Source organism: Gavia stellata, chromosome 1, assembly GCF_030936135.1.
Source record: "Gavia stellata isolate bGavSte3 chromosome 1, bGavSte3.hap2, whole genome shotgun sequence".
Lineage (NCBI taxonomy): Eukaryota > Metazoa > Chordata > Aves > Gaviiformes > Gaviidae > Gavia > Gavia stellata.
Genome location: NC_082594.1, coordinates 109,395,153 through 109,412,412, shown reverse-complemented (window position 1 = coordinate 109,412,412; position 17,260 = coordinate 109,395,153). Strand labels below are relative to the sequence as shown.

General features: G+C 38.7%; 1 long non-coding RNA gene across 2 annotated transcripts in view; it reads left to right on the top strand.

Annotated features, from left to right (window-relative positions):
* LOC132317855 (uncharacterized) overlaps positions 1 to 16,741 on the top strand; it is a 102,828-nt gene extending 86,087 nt beyond the window's left edge. Inside the window, exon 5 of one of the 2 annotated variants that reach the window (XR_009484245.1) lies at positions 16,493 to 16,741. This is a non-coding gene — a long non-coding RNA (uncharacterized LOC132317855). Of the gene's footprint in view, positions 1 to 14,404; positions 14,524 to 16,492 lie in introns of those variants that run through there. The other variant, XR_009484246.1, reaches the window with a different exon arrangement.
* Positions 16,742 to 17,260: the final 519 nt, after the last annotated feature.

The window sequence follows — 17,260 nt, the reverse complement described above, 5'->3', positions numbered from 1 at the left end:
TTATGACATGTAGGACATAATAGCTTTTAACTACGTTTTATCAGACTTACCTAGAGAAAGTGTCGTCAAACTGGCTTTCTAAACTTCCCAGATGTAGTTGAAATACCTGATTTTGTCATTAGGATTTGTATTTATAACTTTTCCCTCTTTGCAAAGCTCCCAGGATGGGTCCCAAAGGATCCCAGGATGAAGAGAGAAAACAAAAGTAATTATTAAAAAACACGTTACTATTGGTTAGCTGTTATTGTTGTTGGGTTTTGTTGGCTTTCCTTTGTCTTCTGGGGTACCTGCACTCAGCAAAGTTCAGGGGCTGACCGTACAAAGTAGTTCACATATTGGTAACAGAGATTCCTTGCACCAGAGAACTTATGTTCAAAGGCAGTGCTGTTACCACTGCTCATGTTGAACATAGCGTGGAATTTGACCTTTATGAAAAAACTGCAAAGAGGATTTGAAATCACTGTAATAATATCCATGGAAAACAGAGAGGAGCTGGGAAACAAGGAAGTTTTAGTGATTATAGAAGAATGTTATACCATTACCTGTCCTATGTACCCTCTGTCCTCCTTCAGTTCCCGAAAACATGTTACTACAATTTTGTGCTAGTTCATTTTTCCCACCTGGCAACTCTCTTAGTAATATCCAAACCAGTTTTCTTTCCTTTTAGCCACCTCATAGTCTTTTGTTAGAGGGATCATCTGTGCTTGTCTAATTCAAAGGAAGACCTTTGGCATCCATTTATATGCAGTACTGAAGACAGGATTTTGAGCAAGGAGGCCCTTGGATCTAACCCATTATGGCCACTTTTATGCTACTTAATGGACTAAAATTTACATTCCTCCTATTGCTGGTTATCCTACAGGCATCTCTCCTACTGGTACGGAAGCGTATTTTTTAAAGTGTAGTGCAACTTTCGCTTCTTCATGAAGAAAACAGGTGTATTAAGAAGGATTTACTCAATTTACCTGTGTTGCCATCCGAAGCTGCAGTTTTGGACCCTGGGAAGGCAAGGCCAAGGCTCATACAGCAGGATTTCACACAGGAAACTGTGCCTCTCAACGTGCCATTGCAACCTAATAATCGAAGATGAAGAAAAGATGCCTTTATTCTCTGATACCTGCATCTCCTCAGGTCCATGCTCAAGGCCATATCATCTCGAGGATGTGCAAATGAAGTGCTTTAAGCTAATATTTTGTGTCAAATTGACTTTATTAAAAAGGGAGTTATGTTTTGGGGGCTATTTCAAAGGTAAATTAGTGTGGACTTGGGAAGGTTTTTTTCTGTATGTGCAATAATTCTTTAAGCTGCCTGGTTGCACACATTGCTGGTCTCTTTCAGCCAGCTGGTGGGTTCCCAGGCAGAGTCTGTCGCATGCACGTGTCATGTGGATTTCTGATGCGCTTGCAAATACTGTGATCCCTAGAGAGGCATGGTCCTTTTTGGGCTGAAACGCTCAGTCATTGTGATGAGAAGTTCTGCTTAGGAATTCAGGGCACAAAGTAGACCTAGCTGTGGATCGTGCCATTCCACCTTTTTTTTTCCATAAGTAATGGATGTGATATGTTTCACAATGATATGTTTTGTATTATGTTGTTGCTCTCAGATTGCACGTGTGAGAACACAGCATCTCGAAAATGATTTACAAACATGGATGTGGTGTCTGATGGCACTTTATTTGTGAAGGAAAAGGCATATGTTTGCCTTGTGGTGTGTGCCTGTAGATCAAAATCCAATGAAAAGTGTACTGACTACATCAGTGATAGGCATGTTACTTACCAAAAGAAAAAAAAAAAAAAAGCAAAATGCTGAATGCTATACGGAGATGACACACAATTTATTGATTCTCTCTGTATGGTTTATGGCTATAATGGAATTTATGAAAACCCTAAGCCAGTCTATTGTATCTTTGTAAATAATCGACTGAGAACACTTTTCTAAATTGGATAAGTGGAATGAGATACATGCCAGGAGAAGACTCTACAAGTAATTATATGTATATGGTACATTTAATCCCTTTTTGGCAAAGTTCAAATAAACTTCTTCATAGTGTCTGAAAATCAGAGATCTAATTTTGGTGTTAAATCTGTTGTCACAACTATCCTTAGCTCTGCAGTAATTTGCATTTCAAGTATACTGGAATCTCTGAGCACCTCCTTTGTGTGCTGTATAATTACTGTTAATACCTGATTTCACAGTTATTTATAGCCTTGATGTATTACTTGACTGTTGCTAATATCTCGTTTACTATTCTGACCACCTTGAACAGCCTTCTACATGAAACTTCCTGGAGTGTCTAGTCTTTTATCCTCTGGCTGTATCTTCTAATTTCTCTCTGGCTGTAATACAATCTCATATCTTTGCTTCAGACAGTATTTTTAATTTTGTATTGCAGGGTTCAACATGGATGCCAGCGAGTGTAGTAAAGCTAGCGCCCAGACAGAAGATGGGGAACCTTAGTGTCCTAAAGAGGTGACTTTGAGAGGCCACGGTTCACACAGCTCCTGGTTCCAACTAGGTATAGGGCCACTTATATTCTGCCTAAGCTCAGGTTGCTCCCAAAGGGAGAGCTCCATCCTTTTGCCAGTGGCACTCATTTCCACTTGGCCTTTTGTGCTGGCACTTATTTTATGTGGCTGTTTAATGAGCCAGATCGAGGACCGATCCAGCTGCAAACTAATCTTGTATTTCTTCTGGTTTGCTTTTTGGGTCAGTTCCCTAATCTGCTTTATGATGCAGCTGTAAGATGCAAGTGTCAGCACAAACAAGGTGGAAGAACAAATGACTGAGGTCAGGCGGGAGGGCAGAAAGGACCACCTCTTTTGGCAGATGTCCTGATTTACGCTACGGGTTGAAGGTCCTGGGTTGCACGCTCACTGAGAACTGGCAAATGGGAATTGCTGCCTTGCACAGGAGCAAGAGTCTGCCAAAAAAGTGATTGGCAGCATCACTCATCTTTAAATGGCAGCAGCTTCTGGCTCCCTGTTTAGTTTCTATTGACAAGCTCTGTCTTTAATACAGGAGACGTATGTGAAGTCTGGCACCCCAGCCTTAGAAAGTTGTTCATCCCTGCTGCAGAGCACCCAGTGGTACAGGCTACATAAAGGACTCTCTGCAATGTAAACTGTTGTAATTAAATGCCTTATAGAAGATAAGCATAATTACCCAAACCCCTAGGTAGAAGCACCCATAGCATTTGCCAAACAAAAATTCAGATAGTCGGAAGATCTGGCTTAGCACATTCTCAAATTGGCGTGTCAGATTTAAAAATCTTTGATTCAGTCTTTCTAGCTCGGTGAGTTGGATTTCCAGTTGGGAGATTCATTCAGCAGGGCTTAGGTTTTAAACCAGATATATAGAAACCACCAAAGCCTTTGCCTCAGGGTCTGCCATGGGAGTTACTTTCCTGGATAAATCAGAATACCATCTGTACTGCCAACTGCGATATGGGAGTTAAGCGAGGTTTTCTAAGCAACCAAAGACACCTAATAAAAATAGGTAGTACCTCTCTCCAGGCTATTTTACTTTTCCTAGACTGTCCCAGGCCTCTGAAGGGTTTATTTCAGATTGTGACTCAAAGTTACCCAGATTCAACTTACTTGAAACCCTAGGCAGGCAGGCAGGCAGATAATGTTATGTAGTGAGCCATAGGTGATGTCTGGATTGGTTAATAAATCCTAACCTGTTTATTAAAAATGGAGACAAACAGTTTTGACAAGACAGAGTCTGAACTAGAGAGGGCTGTCGGTGGTGAAACAAAAGAACTGTGCTGAATGGATGGTAAATGAAGTTTATATTGTTGAATTGTGCTGATGATTTTGGCAAAGTTGATCATGGGAGACACTGCAGAAGAACAATTATTGGGCAGTGGTAACTTATGTTCTGTCAAAATTCACTCCCTTTTGTGATACTTACATTAGTTATCAGGCAAAAACTCAACCATAGTTAAGGGTAAATACACATCAGGAACTGAAGAGAGAAAGCTTTCCAGAAACATTGTAATTAAGTGCAAACTAGATACTTTTAATTTTAGAATGTTTACGTAAATCTATACATGTTAATGGACAGAAATGCACGTCTAAATACCCTGAAGTTTGCCCCAGAGTGATGTAGTAATTACCTGGCTATGAGCTGTGCATGTTAATTTTTGCAGATGATTTATCTGGTTTATCTGGCTTTTAAAGATATGATATTCTCCTTCTTCTTTATTTTTACTTTTTTAATGCTCCTATTTTCACAACAGAGCACAGATAGCATATTTAACAGTGCATTCCTATAATTATGAGTGAAGGGGCGAAGCACAGGCAAGAGTAGACAACAAGAAGCAAGAGCTGAAGGTGAGGTAGCTACCCAGTTAATCTGTGAGGAGGAGAGAATGGGCAATAACACGAAGCCAGCACAGAGATGTGGCCAGGGTGGCAAGCGGAAAGGATACTTTTATATCAGCATTGTTTCAAACCAGCTATAACAGTAAGTATTAAAGAAGGAAAAGAAGCAATTACAGTAGCAAGCCCTAACTGAATTTTGAAATACTTTTGAATAATGTGCAGTAAAGGAACTACATCTTTACCTAAGCAATTGGGGCATGTTCTGGATGTGTCCTGCGTACCTGCTTGAAGAGAAACATATACCCAGCGACAAATTTTGGTGTATTTTGTAATCGAGAACGCACGCTTATGAATTTGCAAAGAAGAGCTAGCATAGGGACTTTCAATGTTGTAAGTATTTTTGTTAGTGGTCCTGGGCTAGGCATGAAACCCCTCCATTGTAAATGTATTTGAATGTCTGTTTTATCTGAAAAGTAATCAAAGATAAGGATTATATGAGCCTTCAATATTCATTGTTATTTACCTCTGAAAGATTCAGCTGGTTTGCTTTGTGGTTGTTTTTCTAAAGGAAATGATGCATTGTAATCAATTTACTGTGTGCAGTTTTAAATGTCAGGGACATTTTTGTTACTTAACTAGCAGACTCATGCAGTAAGGGACGGTGCGGACTTTTTGAAGTAAGGCTATTTTAAGGATTAACTTCTGAGACACTTCAGGTTCAGCATGTCTAAGTACAGTATGTGCTTTCTTATTGCTTTGTTTTTTTTAATTTAAAGTCAAGCGGCATTTCAGGCAACAGCTAAGGTGCATGAATTGAAGTGTATTTTTGATACTTTATTTCATTCCATCACTCTTTGGCTGGTGAGTCTTTTAAATGTGATAAGTACACAAACTATTGACTGTGATCACTTTTGAGTATTGACATTGTGTTTGAAAGTTCTTGGGAAATAGTAAACGTTTCTTTATTATCAAAATACGTATTTAAGCATATAATTCAATTAAAATGTCATAATCATAAAATGTTTAAAGAAGCAAACTGCTCTATGCACTAGTTTGAAAAAAAGAACTTTTTAAATGGAACTCCATGTAGCTTTTGCAGATACTTAGGCCTCTCTTCACTGTTGGTTGAGTTTATTTAAAGAGCTTTTCTAGTCACCTTTGAACCCAAATGATTTCTCCAGATGTACAGAAGTGAACAATGTAAAAATCTTGCTGCTTCAGCAGAACAGGATCCAGCTGGCAGGGAACTGGATCTGCAAGTCATTGGTTACAGCTGTGTTTCGATTTATGTGATGGTTGAAAAAATAAATTACTGGATTAAATGGCTAGAAAGAGGACTCTTTGTTTAGCCCTTGTGTGGGGACTGAAAGTGTTTATGGTGCTGTTTTCTACAGAGCCTTTGCAAAGTAAACCGGACAAATAGACTTATTCAAAACTTCTCTGAAATGTTGCGCATTCAGCTTTATTTCTTTACAGAAGAAACTGTATGTTTTTGTGTAATGCTGTCAGCCAGCAACCGTTTTTAAGGTCTCTTGGCCTTTGAGAGTGGTGGTAGCATTTTAGCAATGTCTTTTAGGCATTGCAGTTTATCACTGGAAGGCAGTTTCCTTTAGTTAAAGGTTTTAAAATGCATTTCTTGGCATGCACACAAATACATGTAGGGACTCTGTCAAACTCATAACTTTTTAATGGGTTTAATATTTCAGCTTCGTATACCACTTACCTTTTGCTCTACATAATAATGCTGATGTAATTGTAAATTGGGTGCACAACAATTTACAGAGCAGGCACAATGAAATCAGAAACTAATGCCAAGTGTTTGAATTATCATATATCTTATTTTAAAGTGCTAATGATGTAGGTGAATAATTCCTTCAAGATGGTGTTTATGTCTTATTACCTGATATCATGATTCTGCGAAGATTTACATGCTTAGTTTTACTGAGTATTTCCACTGTCTTTGCTAGGGCTGCATGGTGCATAGAGCTCATCACAGCTTTGTTGGCTATTTTGCTAAGAAATGAGTTAATTTTTTTAAAATTCTTTGTAAGAGTATGGTCCTGTGAAAACCCATGAGCTGCCTTTTCTACTGAAGGTAGCTTGGGTTGAAGGAGTTAAGTCTCAACTTCTTGCAGTGAAGTCCCGACTCCACTGAAGTCACTGGGCATTTTGCCACTGACTTCTCTTAGGCGACAATTTCACCTTTAGAACTGGATTCTAATGCTTTTATTTATAACAAGTATCACAAGACCCACAAGTGATTTCTCTTAAGTGAGTAAGTAGTGCAACTGCTTGTGAGGTGATAGGCTACCAAATGTGAACAAAAGATTTTCTATTAGACCGACAGTAGTTTTAAAGGCTTCTTGCAGATGCTATGGAAAGATAAATAATAGCATGTAACTTTCAGTCACGACAGACAGTGAGCATATAGTGCATTTTTTAAAGCTTTAGCTGGCTTTCAGCATAATAGTTTGCAAAGCCAGGAGCTTTTCAGCACTTATATCTGTTTATTCAGCAATATTTCCTAGCAATTATTTTAGGCTGACCATTTAGTTTCATTTTACAGTCATAAAGCAGTCAGTAGCTGTAGCCGGGTATCAGTTACATTCTATTTATTAAAACATTTCTAAGACAGTGTATAAACATGGAAAATTATGTTTGTGATTAGATAATTGTTGTCCTATCAAGATCTAATTACTTTTCTAAAAACAGTTTGCACAAATCATTTTCGAAGGATAGCCTTTATAAAATCTTACAAAACACTGACCAAGGAGAGCTAAATACCAGAACAGGAGCTCTTTTTCAAGGCAAAAATGAAATCAAACAAGTTGGCCAAGTTCCATCATAAGCCACCTTCAGAAATACCAGAGAGAGGCTTAAAATATTTTAAATAGAATTTTTCCCCTCCCCCTTTTTTTATTGTTGTCCCTGAGCAGCATTATTACATTAAGAGCCATGCGACAGAAAGTCGTGGTGATGCAGAATAAATAACCATAATGTATCAAAAGCAGACAAAGGTGTGATTGATCTGTCTGGAATTGGCAGACTCTTTCGCTGTGTCAGGCTGTTTCTTTGATCAATGAAGGTATAGCCTCTGACCCTTAGAAAAAATCAATGAGATTGATTGAAAGGAGAGCGAGAACTATGAGAATGCAGGATAGCTTTAACCTTCACTGTCTAGAAAATTTAAAATATTCTGTTTTTTCAGGCATTGAACCTGCTATTTTGCATTTTCTTATTAAAATGCTTTGCTTTTCCCCAGCCTACTTTTGAAACCTCTTAAAACAAGGCTGTAGGAATGGTGTGTCCGAATGTTTCTCACAAATGTTTATCTTCAAATCACATTGTTAAGAAAATAGGACGGTTTTTTTCTATATCAGAATTCTGTAGATTCTGTTACTGTTTGCAGTACCTACAGAATGCCTTTAATTTCCTTTTATAAACTCTGATTCTTATTTGACATACACGTATCCAAGAGTCAGTGCTCAGCAAAATAGTTCAGATCATTTCAGAGACACTATCCCTCCGAATAAAGTTACTTGAATTGCCCTATTTGCAGAATCAGGCCCACTGATGATTGCAACAGCAGTGTGAAACGAGCATGGAGGGGTGCCTTCTGGGAATAAACAACATATTTTGGTGATCTTGTTCCACATAACTTGCGTTTTTATTGATTTTATATATATCTCTATATACATGTATACCTAATTAGTAAGGAAAGAGTAAAAATGTCATACTAGAAAATTTATGAAACAGGATTTTTAAAATAGTGCTTGGCACTTTATGTCTTTCTTATTGAACAGATTGCAAATGCAAACTTGACTGTTTAGTCAAAAACAGTTTTATGAGTAGTTGGAATTTCATTTTAGTACCAGGCCCTTTCTTCACATTGTGCTGCTGATGTATTAAGCAGTAACACAAAGCAATTAGTGAAGTAAGTATAAAAAGTGTTCATAAATTGAAAAGTTAATTCCTTCATTATTTCACGCTTTTGAAGCTGAAGAAAACATAGGTCAAAAAAGAATAAATATCATAGTGGTTAGTTTTCACAAATAATTACTTTTTTAATTGAAAATGTCAGTGAAATCAAGGTCTATTGAATAGTATTCATATACTTTCAAAGTAATTTAGACTGCAATAATTTCTGCTGTCATATGTCTGTGTTTTAATAAAGGGCGGGTAAATTGACAAGTCAGCAAGGAGACAGTATAATAGCATTTCTCGAGTAAGAAGGAGCTAGCGTAGGGAGAGAAGGATATTGCTGTTTCTCTCTATTTTTATTTGTGTGATTTCCTTTCTGTAATAGATTGTGCAGGCTATATATATTTTTTAATGCTTCATGATCTGGTGGGAATTTCAGCTAAGTTGCAAAAGGCACTGTTACTGAAAAATAAGGCGAAGTCTGGGTGTAGCATTTCTAAACAAGAAATTAAGAGGGTAGATTTTTGTGATAGATCTTGGATTAGATACCTGTGGGATTTTTCTGAAGTCTTTGTCCCCTGGCTGTTCATCAGTGAGGTGAGAAGGTATCATGGACAATCATACAAAACTGTGGCATATGTATGCTCAGACACAGGTCACTCTAACAGTCTCATTCTTCTAAGTCATGTAAATGCTACATTAAAGGAAGCTAAACCTTTTATTTTAACGGGTATCCATTTCACGTGCACTGTGATGAAGAAACTTTTGCTCCTAGAAAAAGAAGAAGGATGAGGATGTTACTTCCCTGTTGGAGCACACTGAGAATATGAAGAGGAGAACTGTAAAATCAGAATAACGTTTGATATTACTGCATTTGTCCCTTCATGTTAAACACATTCTGATTTTGCTTCAATAGTATCTCATTCTTGTCATTGCATTCTCTTAGCATTGTTATTTGTTACTCCAGAGAATCCTTATCTTTCACAGGAAGTTTGTATTAATATTGCAAATTACCTTACTCTTGCTGTCTAAGAAACAAAAGACCCATCCTGTATTTGAACGGGTTTTGGTATTTGACATCCACGTCCAGCCTCACCTCTCCTTCCTCTCTGTCCATAAGTTATAATCCAGGAAACACCTTTTTTTTTAATTATTTTTGGGTGGTTTCAGCAATGGCTGCTACTCTCATTCTGTTCTTCATGTACACAAACTGCATCTTTCCAGTGTGGATGTGAATGCTGTCCCCTTGTGGATGATGCTTACAGGCTTAACTGCTGCCTGCAAAACTCAGCAGTACTCTTCATCCAGTTTGAGGTGGTGTCTGGTGCATTGCATTCATTTAGCGTTACTAAAGGACAGAATTAAGGTTCTTCTTGCATCTCATCCCGCTGTCAGCTAAATCTTTCCCAGAAAAGATACAAAGCTTGAGGTCATTTATTTTCCATCTGTGAGGGGTCAGTTACTGCAACAAAGTCAGTCGTGGCTGAGGTATAAGCCTGTTAAAAAGCGCCTATGCTAGCAGCTAGACCAATTTTTTACATTTCTACTAATGAAAACAGCTGGGTCATTAAATCCAGCAATCGATCTCCAATTATAACCTGTCTTGGACAGCACAACGCCTGCCCCGGCAGGTGCCCTCCCCGCAGCCAGACCCCCGGCTCGGCCTCTGCCTCTGTGGTGAAACAGCTATTTGCAGTCCCTGTCCCATATTCACTCCTAGCACCTCTAGGAGCACAAATTCCTCCCCAAAATATCATTGCCGTGGCATGGGGGCTAATTCTGCTATTCTGCATTCACAGGGCTGTGGGCACTAAAGCTGTGCATTCAGCCTCTCCAGCTGAAAAGCAGATCGATCTGTGGTTAAAAAAGGTGTGGTTCTGCTTGGAAACAGAGGCAGTGTGTACAGACAGTGAGGTAACTGTAAATGCAATGGGGTTTTCTTTCACTATTATTATTTGAGTCTATCATCAGAATAAATCAAATTTAAGGGACCAAAATTCCGGATACTGGCTACCTGGATTCTTTCCTTCCTCCTGAGAAACTGAGAGAAGGATTTGTGACAATTGCTGGAGTATTTTTATGAAAAGCTTTTCGATCTTTTCAGGACCTGCACAGGAATAAAAAAAGTTAAATGGATGACATTTAATCTTCATACAGCGAATAGTAATTACAGGCAAGATTTTAAAGTGGCGCTGCCCATATGGAAACCCGATGGTTCTTTTCTCCTTGCATTGCATGGGGATTTACTGTACTGCGGATGTAAAATGTAAATGATCAGGCAATTCCGTGAAATTCAGACATGCATACAAAAATGTCTTTCCAACTTTTTCACACTTACCCTCAAACTGAAAGTGGAATTTCCTAGTGGTAGATTAACCAGAAATGAGTTGTTCCTAACTAGGCTGAGAGGGGAGGAGTTCGCTAATATTGGATTAGTGAAAGGAGTGAACGGCTTCAGTTTAATTCAACTAGTCTTCTATTTTTAATCTCCAGGGAAACAGCTGAGTTGAATGTTAATTAAACAGCAGTCTTTGATCCACCCAGCCACTCCTGGAGGCATAATAATAATATATAAGCGCACATGCAGCAAATATATAATAGGTACATTTAAAGGAGTACATCTAACCTTGCCATATTCACATTTAAAATGTTTCTTGCTGATCCATTCTTGTATTATTTAAATAGGGAAAGGGAAAAAGAGGGGAAAATGCTAAGTTAAACTTTGATGATCTGAAAGGTAGGGCAGCAGAGCAAGTGTGAGTTCCTATTTTGAGGATGTATAAGGGTTAATGATTAGAAGAGTGAAATCAGGAAAGACCTTAAGCCCAGATCTATGACAGTGGTAATTGAGCTGATTGATTACGACATCTCGTTTCAGACGACTATTGATTTAATCTAGTCTGCAGTCCCATTGGCCCCAGAGGTGGTCCCGAGTGAGGCTCAGCACTTGAACCTGGGTACTCTTCCCTACTCACCGTCTGGATATAAATTTCCAGAATCTGCAGCCATTTATAATTTTCACTCATCTTTATGCTTTTATTCAAAAGCTTCTAATTTCAGCAGGCTAATGTTTTTAACCATTGAGGGGGCAGACACAGGGAAAATGAGATGGCACAGACTGAAAAGGGTGGGTTTTTTAAAAAAAAAAAAGGCAAGACAGAGAGCTGGGGCTATGTGGCTAGTATTTGCATCTGTTGTTTCTGATTCGCAGAGCTAGCAAAGGCTGCTTTTGGAGGCAGTCCACAAAGCTGGGCTATCAGTAGGCAGTTTGCTGTACGCGCACGTTCAATTATTAAAATAGTAGACTTTTTTTTCTGTCTGATAGCCATAGCGAGGTCATGACATTAATTTATCCAGGGTATTGTGGGTAACTATACAGAAAAAAAGCATAAAGGGCACAGATGCTGGAGCAGCAAAAAATGGATGGGTCTGAGCAAAAGGAGATTAAGAGGCGATGACCAATAATGTACGTATAGGAGTAAGAAGCCGACATTCGTCACAGACTATTGATGGCAATAAGTATTTTAAGCCATGCTGTGCATGTGTTAATTTTTTTATATACCTCAGTAAATGCTAAGCTGAATGCTGTAATCCTGTATTTTTTCAGTTTCCCAAATCTGATTTCGGTCTTGTTTTTGTTGTCTCATGCTTGGCGTTCTCCGCTCGCTCGCTCTCTCTGTCTGTGGGTGTGTGTCTGTCTCCGTCTCTCCCTTTCTCTGAGATTACAAACTTAACTGTTTCCTAATTGTCTGCTTTCCTCCGTCCTTTACCTAAGAAATTAATTACCATCACGATGACTGGTCATAAGCGCGTACAAACTGGGCTTAGGGCGTGTACCCCGGTGTTTTGGCTTCCTTTCTTTACTTCGGGGCTGCGTGGTGTTTTCTTTTGGACCTTTCCTGTGAGCGGATGTCCTTCACGTTCGCTGCTGCCATAAGGTTGCCAAACGGCTACCTGAGCTGGGACTGCGGTGTAGCACTGCATCCTGGGACCTGCCTGCCCGGCTACGCCGAGAGTTTCTACGGCACCAGGCAGCTTTGAGAACTGGCTGGCGAATTGCGTATCACCTGTCCCCCCCTTTGGTAAATAATTTTTATACCGTGAATCACTGTGGTGTGGTATTTTCTGGAAAAATAAATCCCAAATACTGTTGGCGTAAAAAGGGAAAAGCCGAAAGATTGTCAACACCGTAAGTCATTAAAGTCCCTTGCCTTAAGAACAAAGGAACAAGGTAAAAGTGCACACAATAATTATGCTCTGTGGATTTTCGTAGCCTGTCAGACAACTTGTGCTTGTGTTTCAGTTAACAGCCTTTGTGCTTTGTTTTGTGTTGTGTATTTTATATACGCGTCTTGAGTTTCTCTGTCTGTGTGTGTGTATTCAATGTATGTGTATGTGCGCAGACTGCTCTACCAACACGAAGCAAATACCATACAGTTAAATACACAAATGTAGCTGAAACATGCATTTTCAGTACTCGGTGTGGTGGTGCGGGTGTATTGCCATTGTTCTCTTGCAGGGCTCCCTCTGACACAAGCAGCTTCTATTTTTCTATTTTATTTTTAATTAAGAAGTCTCAAATAAAAAAATTTAAAAAAAAGAAAAAAAATTACTTAGTCCAGTTAAATATCAGTTGAAGTCCAGAAACTCACAATTTCAGCACAGTGAATGGTTATTCAGACCCTGGCAGTGTTTTGGCTATGAGACAATTCCTACTTATAAGGAGCACAATGGTGGGGGGGGGGGGGGGGGGGGAGATAACATTAATCTTGAGGAAGATTAATATTAGTCTTTTTAATTTTCATTATTTTCTGAATAAATGAATCCTTGTAGCTTTTGAGAGCTAGTGTGTCCTTCCCACTGGTATTTATTTGAGCAAAGGAAAAAATGAAGAAGGCGTAGAATAAACTCCTAAGACTGTTCAAGAATTACTGGCATTATTTCTCTCTACATCACGTGTGAGCCTGGGTTGCCTGCTATTCCTGAGGCAGAGGATCGAGGATGAAAGTCTGTGTGTCAGAGCCTGTTTTCACAACTGCATTTGGAGATCTGTCTTATTGATTAGGAAAAAAAGGGGGTGGGAATAGGAGTGTGAGGTGAGGGGAGGACCGACTGACTACTGGCTTATTGCAGCTCAAGACATTTTCTTCCGGAAAGATGTCAAACAACTGAGACACAGCAACAGAGGAAGTAGAAAGGTGGAAAAATAAGAAGAGGGACCCTTTGGAAGAAATGAAGGCATTCCTTATGAGAGCCTTGAGGCTTTTTTTTTCTTCTAACATCTGACCCACAAGGGCTAGAGTGACAGCGTCATGCAAATGCTGCAGTCCAGCAGGTCTGAGAGAGGGTGGATGCTAGAGAGTGAGTTAATGTTAATGATGAGTGCAGTGAAAATACCAGCCGATACCACCCCCTCCACACACAACTGCTCTGAGTCAGCATCCGCTGCTTTGCCTTGCCTTTTTGTGCGTGTGTGTGTGTATGTGCGCGCGCATGTGTATGTGTGTGTGTGTGCGCGCGTGTGTGCTAGTGACTGTGTGTGTGCATGGAAGGTAAAGCCAGTCAGTCAGTGAGAAGCAAAGGTACGTTTGAGAGCAACTAAAATCTGACTGATTTCCATCTTCAGAGCATCAGATGTATTCCCTAAAGAGGATGGGTCTATGCGATGGGGGTGGTATAATTATGTTAATGTCATATTTATAGAGGGGAGAGATTTTTCATTCTAATTATTGATTTGAAAGCTGTGGTCAAAATTGTTTGTTAAATCATGATCAGCTTTAAAAAAAGAAATTGAATGAAATCTAGGGACTGCTATACATATATATAGCTCATATATATATATTTTTTGTTTCGTTTAAGTATTTTGTGTCTGAGGCATAACTGATTGAATGGTGCACAGTGACAAAGAAACGTCTCTTATATAATGTTGCATTATATCATCAGCTGAAATAATATTTTAAATAATCCAAAATGTTCTGAAATCTGAAGTATCATTCTGGAGGGGAGGGTTAAGGGCAGGGGTGGGGGTGGGGGGCACTGGCAAACCTTTTCTTCAGCAGAGCGCTCTGTACAGCTTTCTTGTAAATGGATGATTCACCTGTTCGACCAGCAGAGATTCTAATTCTTCCCCCCCTCTTCTCTTTTTTTCCTTTTTAAAGCTGAACGGCTTCCCGAAGAGCACTGAGTTTTCTATGCCAGATTCTGCTCCAGTGGCTAGGACCTTTATGGCTGCTGTTTCTTTTGCTCTGGGCTCTGATGGAGGAGGGAAAAAAAAAAAAAAAAAGCCACGGTGGATCCTGTCCCTAAAGTAGAAATTTTCTTTTTCATTCTGCAAACAAGGCTAAAGATCGGAGGAGAATGAATGCGAAAGTAATTCGGGATTGTGGTCGTGCCATTAAAAGCGTTCGGCTTCAGAACGAAATTATTCGGGAAATCTGAGCATTTCTTCTTACTGTATCGACAGTATTTGAAAGTTATGTGTGCTTTGAGTAATCTGGTTCAACTGACAACAATCTCTGCATGTCAATGTTTTCTACAGCTTATGGAGCGAAAGCTAGTTTTGCCATTGGAAAAGAAGAAGCTTTTGCTAGCAGTCTGTAGAAGGATTAAATGTTGAACGTGGGGAAGAGGCAAAAAGTGAATACACACCCAAAGGTTATCCTTGCTTCGTGAATGGGTTTAAAGTACTCTGTAACCCAGGGCCCACCTGAACAGTAGGACTAAAAGTATAATGGGGAAATATTTCAATTAGAAACCCCTTAACAAGCATTTAATCCTTCTTTCAGGCATTAAGGGAAATAGAATAAAATTGTTACTGTACAAATCTGCTGGAAGCAGATTTTAACCCATTTTTAGACTCTTCCCTCTGATGCATTATAAAATGGCTACTTGCAAGACGAGGCAGTGAAGATTTTTTCCTGTGTTCTTTGTTTTTTCTTTTCAAAAGTTAAGGACTATACTCTAAGAAAAGTCTGTTCAATCAGCTGATACATTGTTTGAATGTATGTATGTGTCTTGCTTGCTTATTTGATCTTTTCTGCCCCCTACTTGAAACTGTGGTTCGTTTATTTTGGGGGGAAGGAGGGGTTGTTGATTTGGGGGGGAACGTTGTTTTTTGGCTTTGTTTTGGTTTGAGGTTTTTTTTTAACAATAGCAATGAAAGTTTTACTGACAGCGATGATGACTACTAAGCAATTCAGTTTATTGGAAGACGAATTCTACTGGATCATATTGGACTTTTCCTAGTCCCTGAGACCCTAACTTGTGAGGTTTTTTAGCAACAATCACAAGTCAGGCTCTTGGGACCTAGGCGGAGGGGAACCAGCAGCTTTGGACTGTGATTGTTTCTCTGCAGAATTTAGAGAACCAAAGGAGCTTTCCTTGTCTGGAAGGGGAAAAAAGGAAAATATACCTATTTCAAATGTTAAGCAGCAGAACTGTTCCTAAAAGAAAAAAACCTGTTATCCATTGTGCAACATTAAGGTGTTACATATTTGTATGTTTAGAAAACTGGACTAGATGCCATGTAACATTTAGAATCAAAATTTAAACTGAATACCAGTTTGCACCTTAAAAAAAAAAAAAAATCCAACTCAAAACATACTAAAATATACAAAAGACTTTCAACCATAATATCATTATTATTATAGACAATTCTGATAGATAATTACCACAAAGTATGTTTTCAGCTGTATTGTTACAGCATTAATTAACTTTTAAAACATAAAGCATAAACACTGGTGTTTGAGGCCTAGAAAACATTCAATTGTTTGAATAATGATTTCAGTCTACAGGAAAACTGTTGCTTAGCTTTTCCTGTAACATGGGACAAAGATTATTTTGTAGTTAGTTGCCATAATTTTTCTTTTTCTAAGTGAGAACACGATATGGCATTTAAAATGTTCTCTCATTTAGTTTACATTTTAATCTGATAGAGAACATTGGTGTAAAAATCATACTACAGCATTAAAATCACTTTGCACACAGAATGACATTTCTTGTACCTATTCAATTTAAACTGAGCTGGCAATACTCGAAGCACCGGACTCAACTTCTAGCCTCTCCATCACTTTTTGCATTTTTCCCCCCTCTGACAAAAACAGAGTGAGCTTTAGGTTGCCCCCCATGTGTTAAGCACTTCACTGACTTTGCATAAGAAGATTCACAAGCACACAAGTTATTCTGCACTGTCTTGAATTTCTGATCTACAACACATAATCTGATTTGTATTTCTTAATATTTTGTAGGTGGGTTAGTTCTGAGTCATTTTTCTCTGTTTCCTGTGCCTAACCCAAGATGCTGCAGGACCTTGTGGATACATCAGACTTCACTGAGACAAAGTCTTCACACAGATCAGGCATCTAAACTATTTGTTCATTTCAGAAGTGGCATTTTGGCTGCAGTATATTTTTTCCACTTGTGTGGGAGGAATTGTGTTTTATTGTAAGCATCAACACTGTTGTTAAAATAAATTGTTCTTATCTGTTAGTATAGTACTTTCTCTTGTTGTCTTGTTTTCTTAAGAGAGAAACTATGCACTGTACGTAGTTTTCAAGTTGCTCAAGATATAATTAGTCTTTAAATAGTCATAAAAATATTGCCTTAGCAATTACAATGATGATACAGTTCCTGTAAATATGCAATTCTTTTCTTCGTAAACTGTCAATCCCACATGCTAAGAACAGTAAAAAGAGCTTCCTGCAAACATTCAGACACAGAGGTAATTTTTTATCACAGATGTGTTATTCAACATTGCCTTCTATTTAGGCAATACTAGAAAAGTAGATCTGAATCTGTATATGAAAAACGAATGTACCCAGCTAGGTGCTACACTCATGAAGCACTTCGGTAGCAACTGACATGTATTGTGTACAATAGTTTTCAGTACTGAAAATGGTATATTTAAGATACTGATCAGATGAACAGGTATTCTGCTCATTCAAGCTATATAATGAGATAAAACTATATTGTGTGTAGGTATATACATGTCAATACACAATTTAAATTATGCGTAG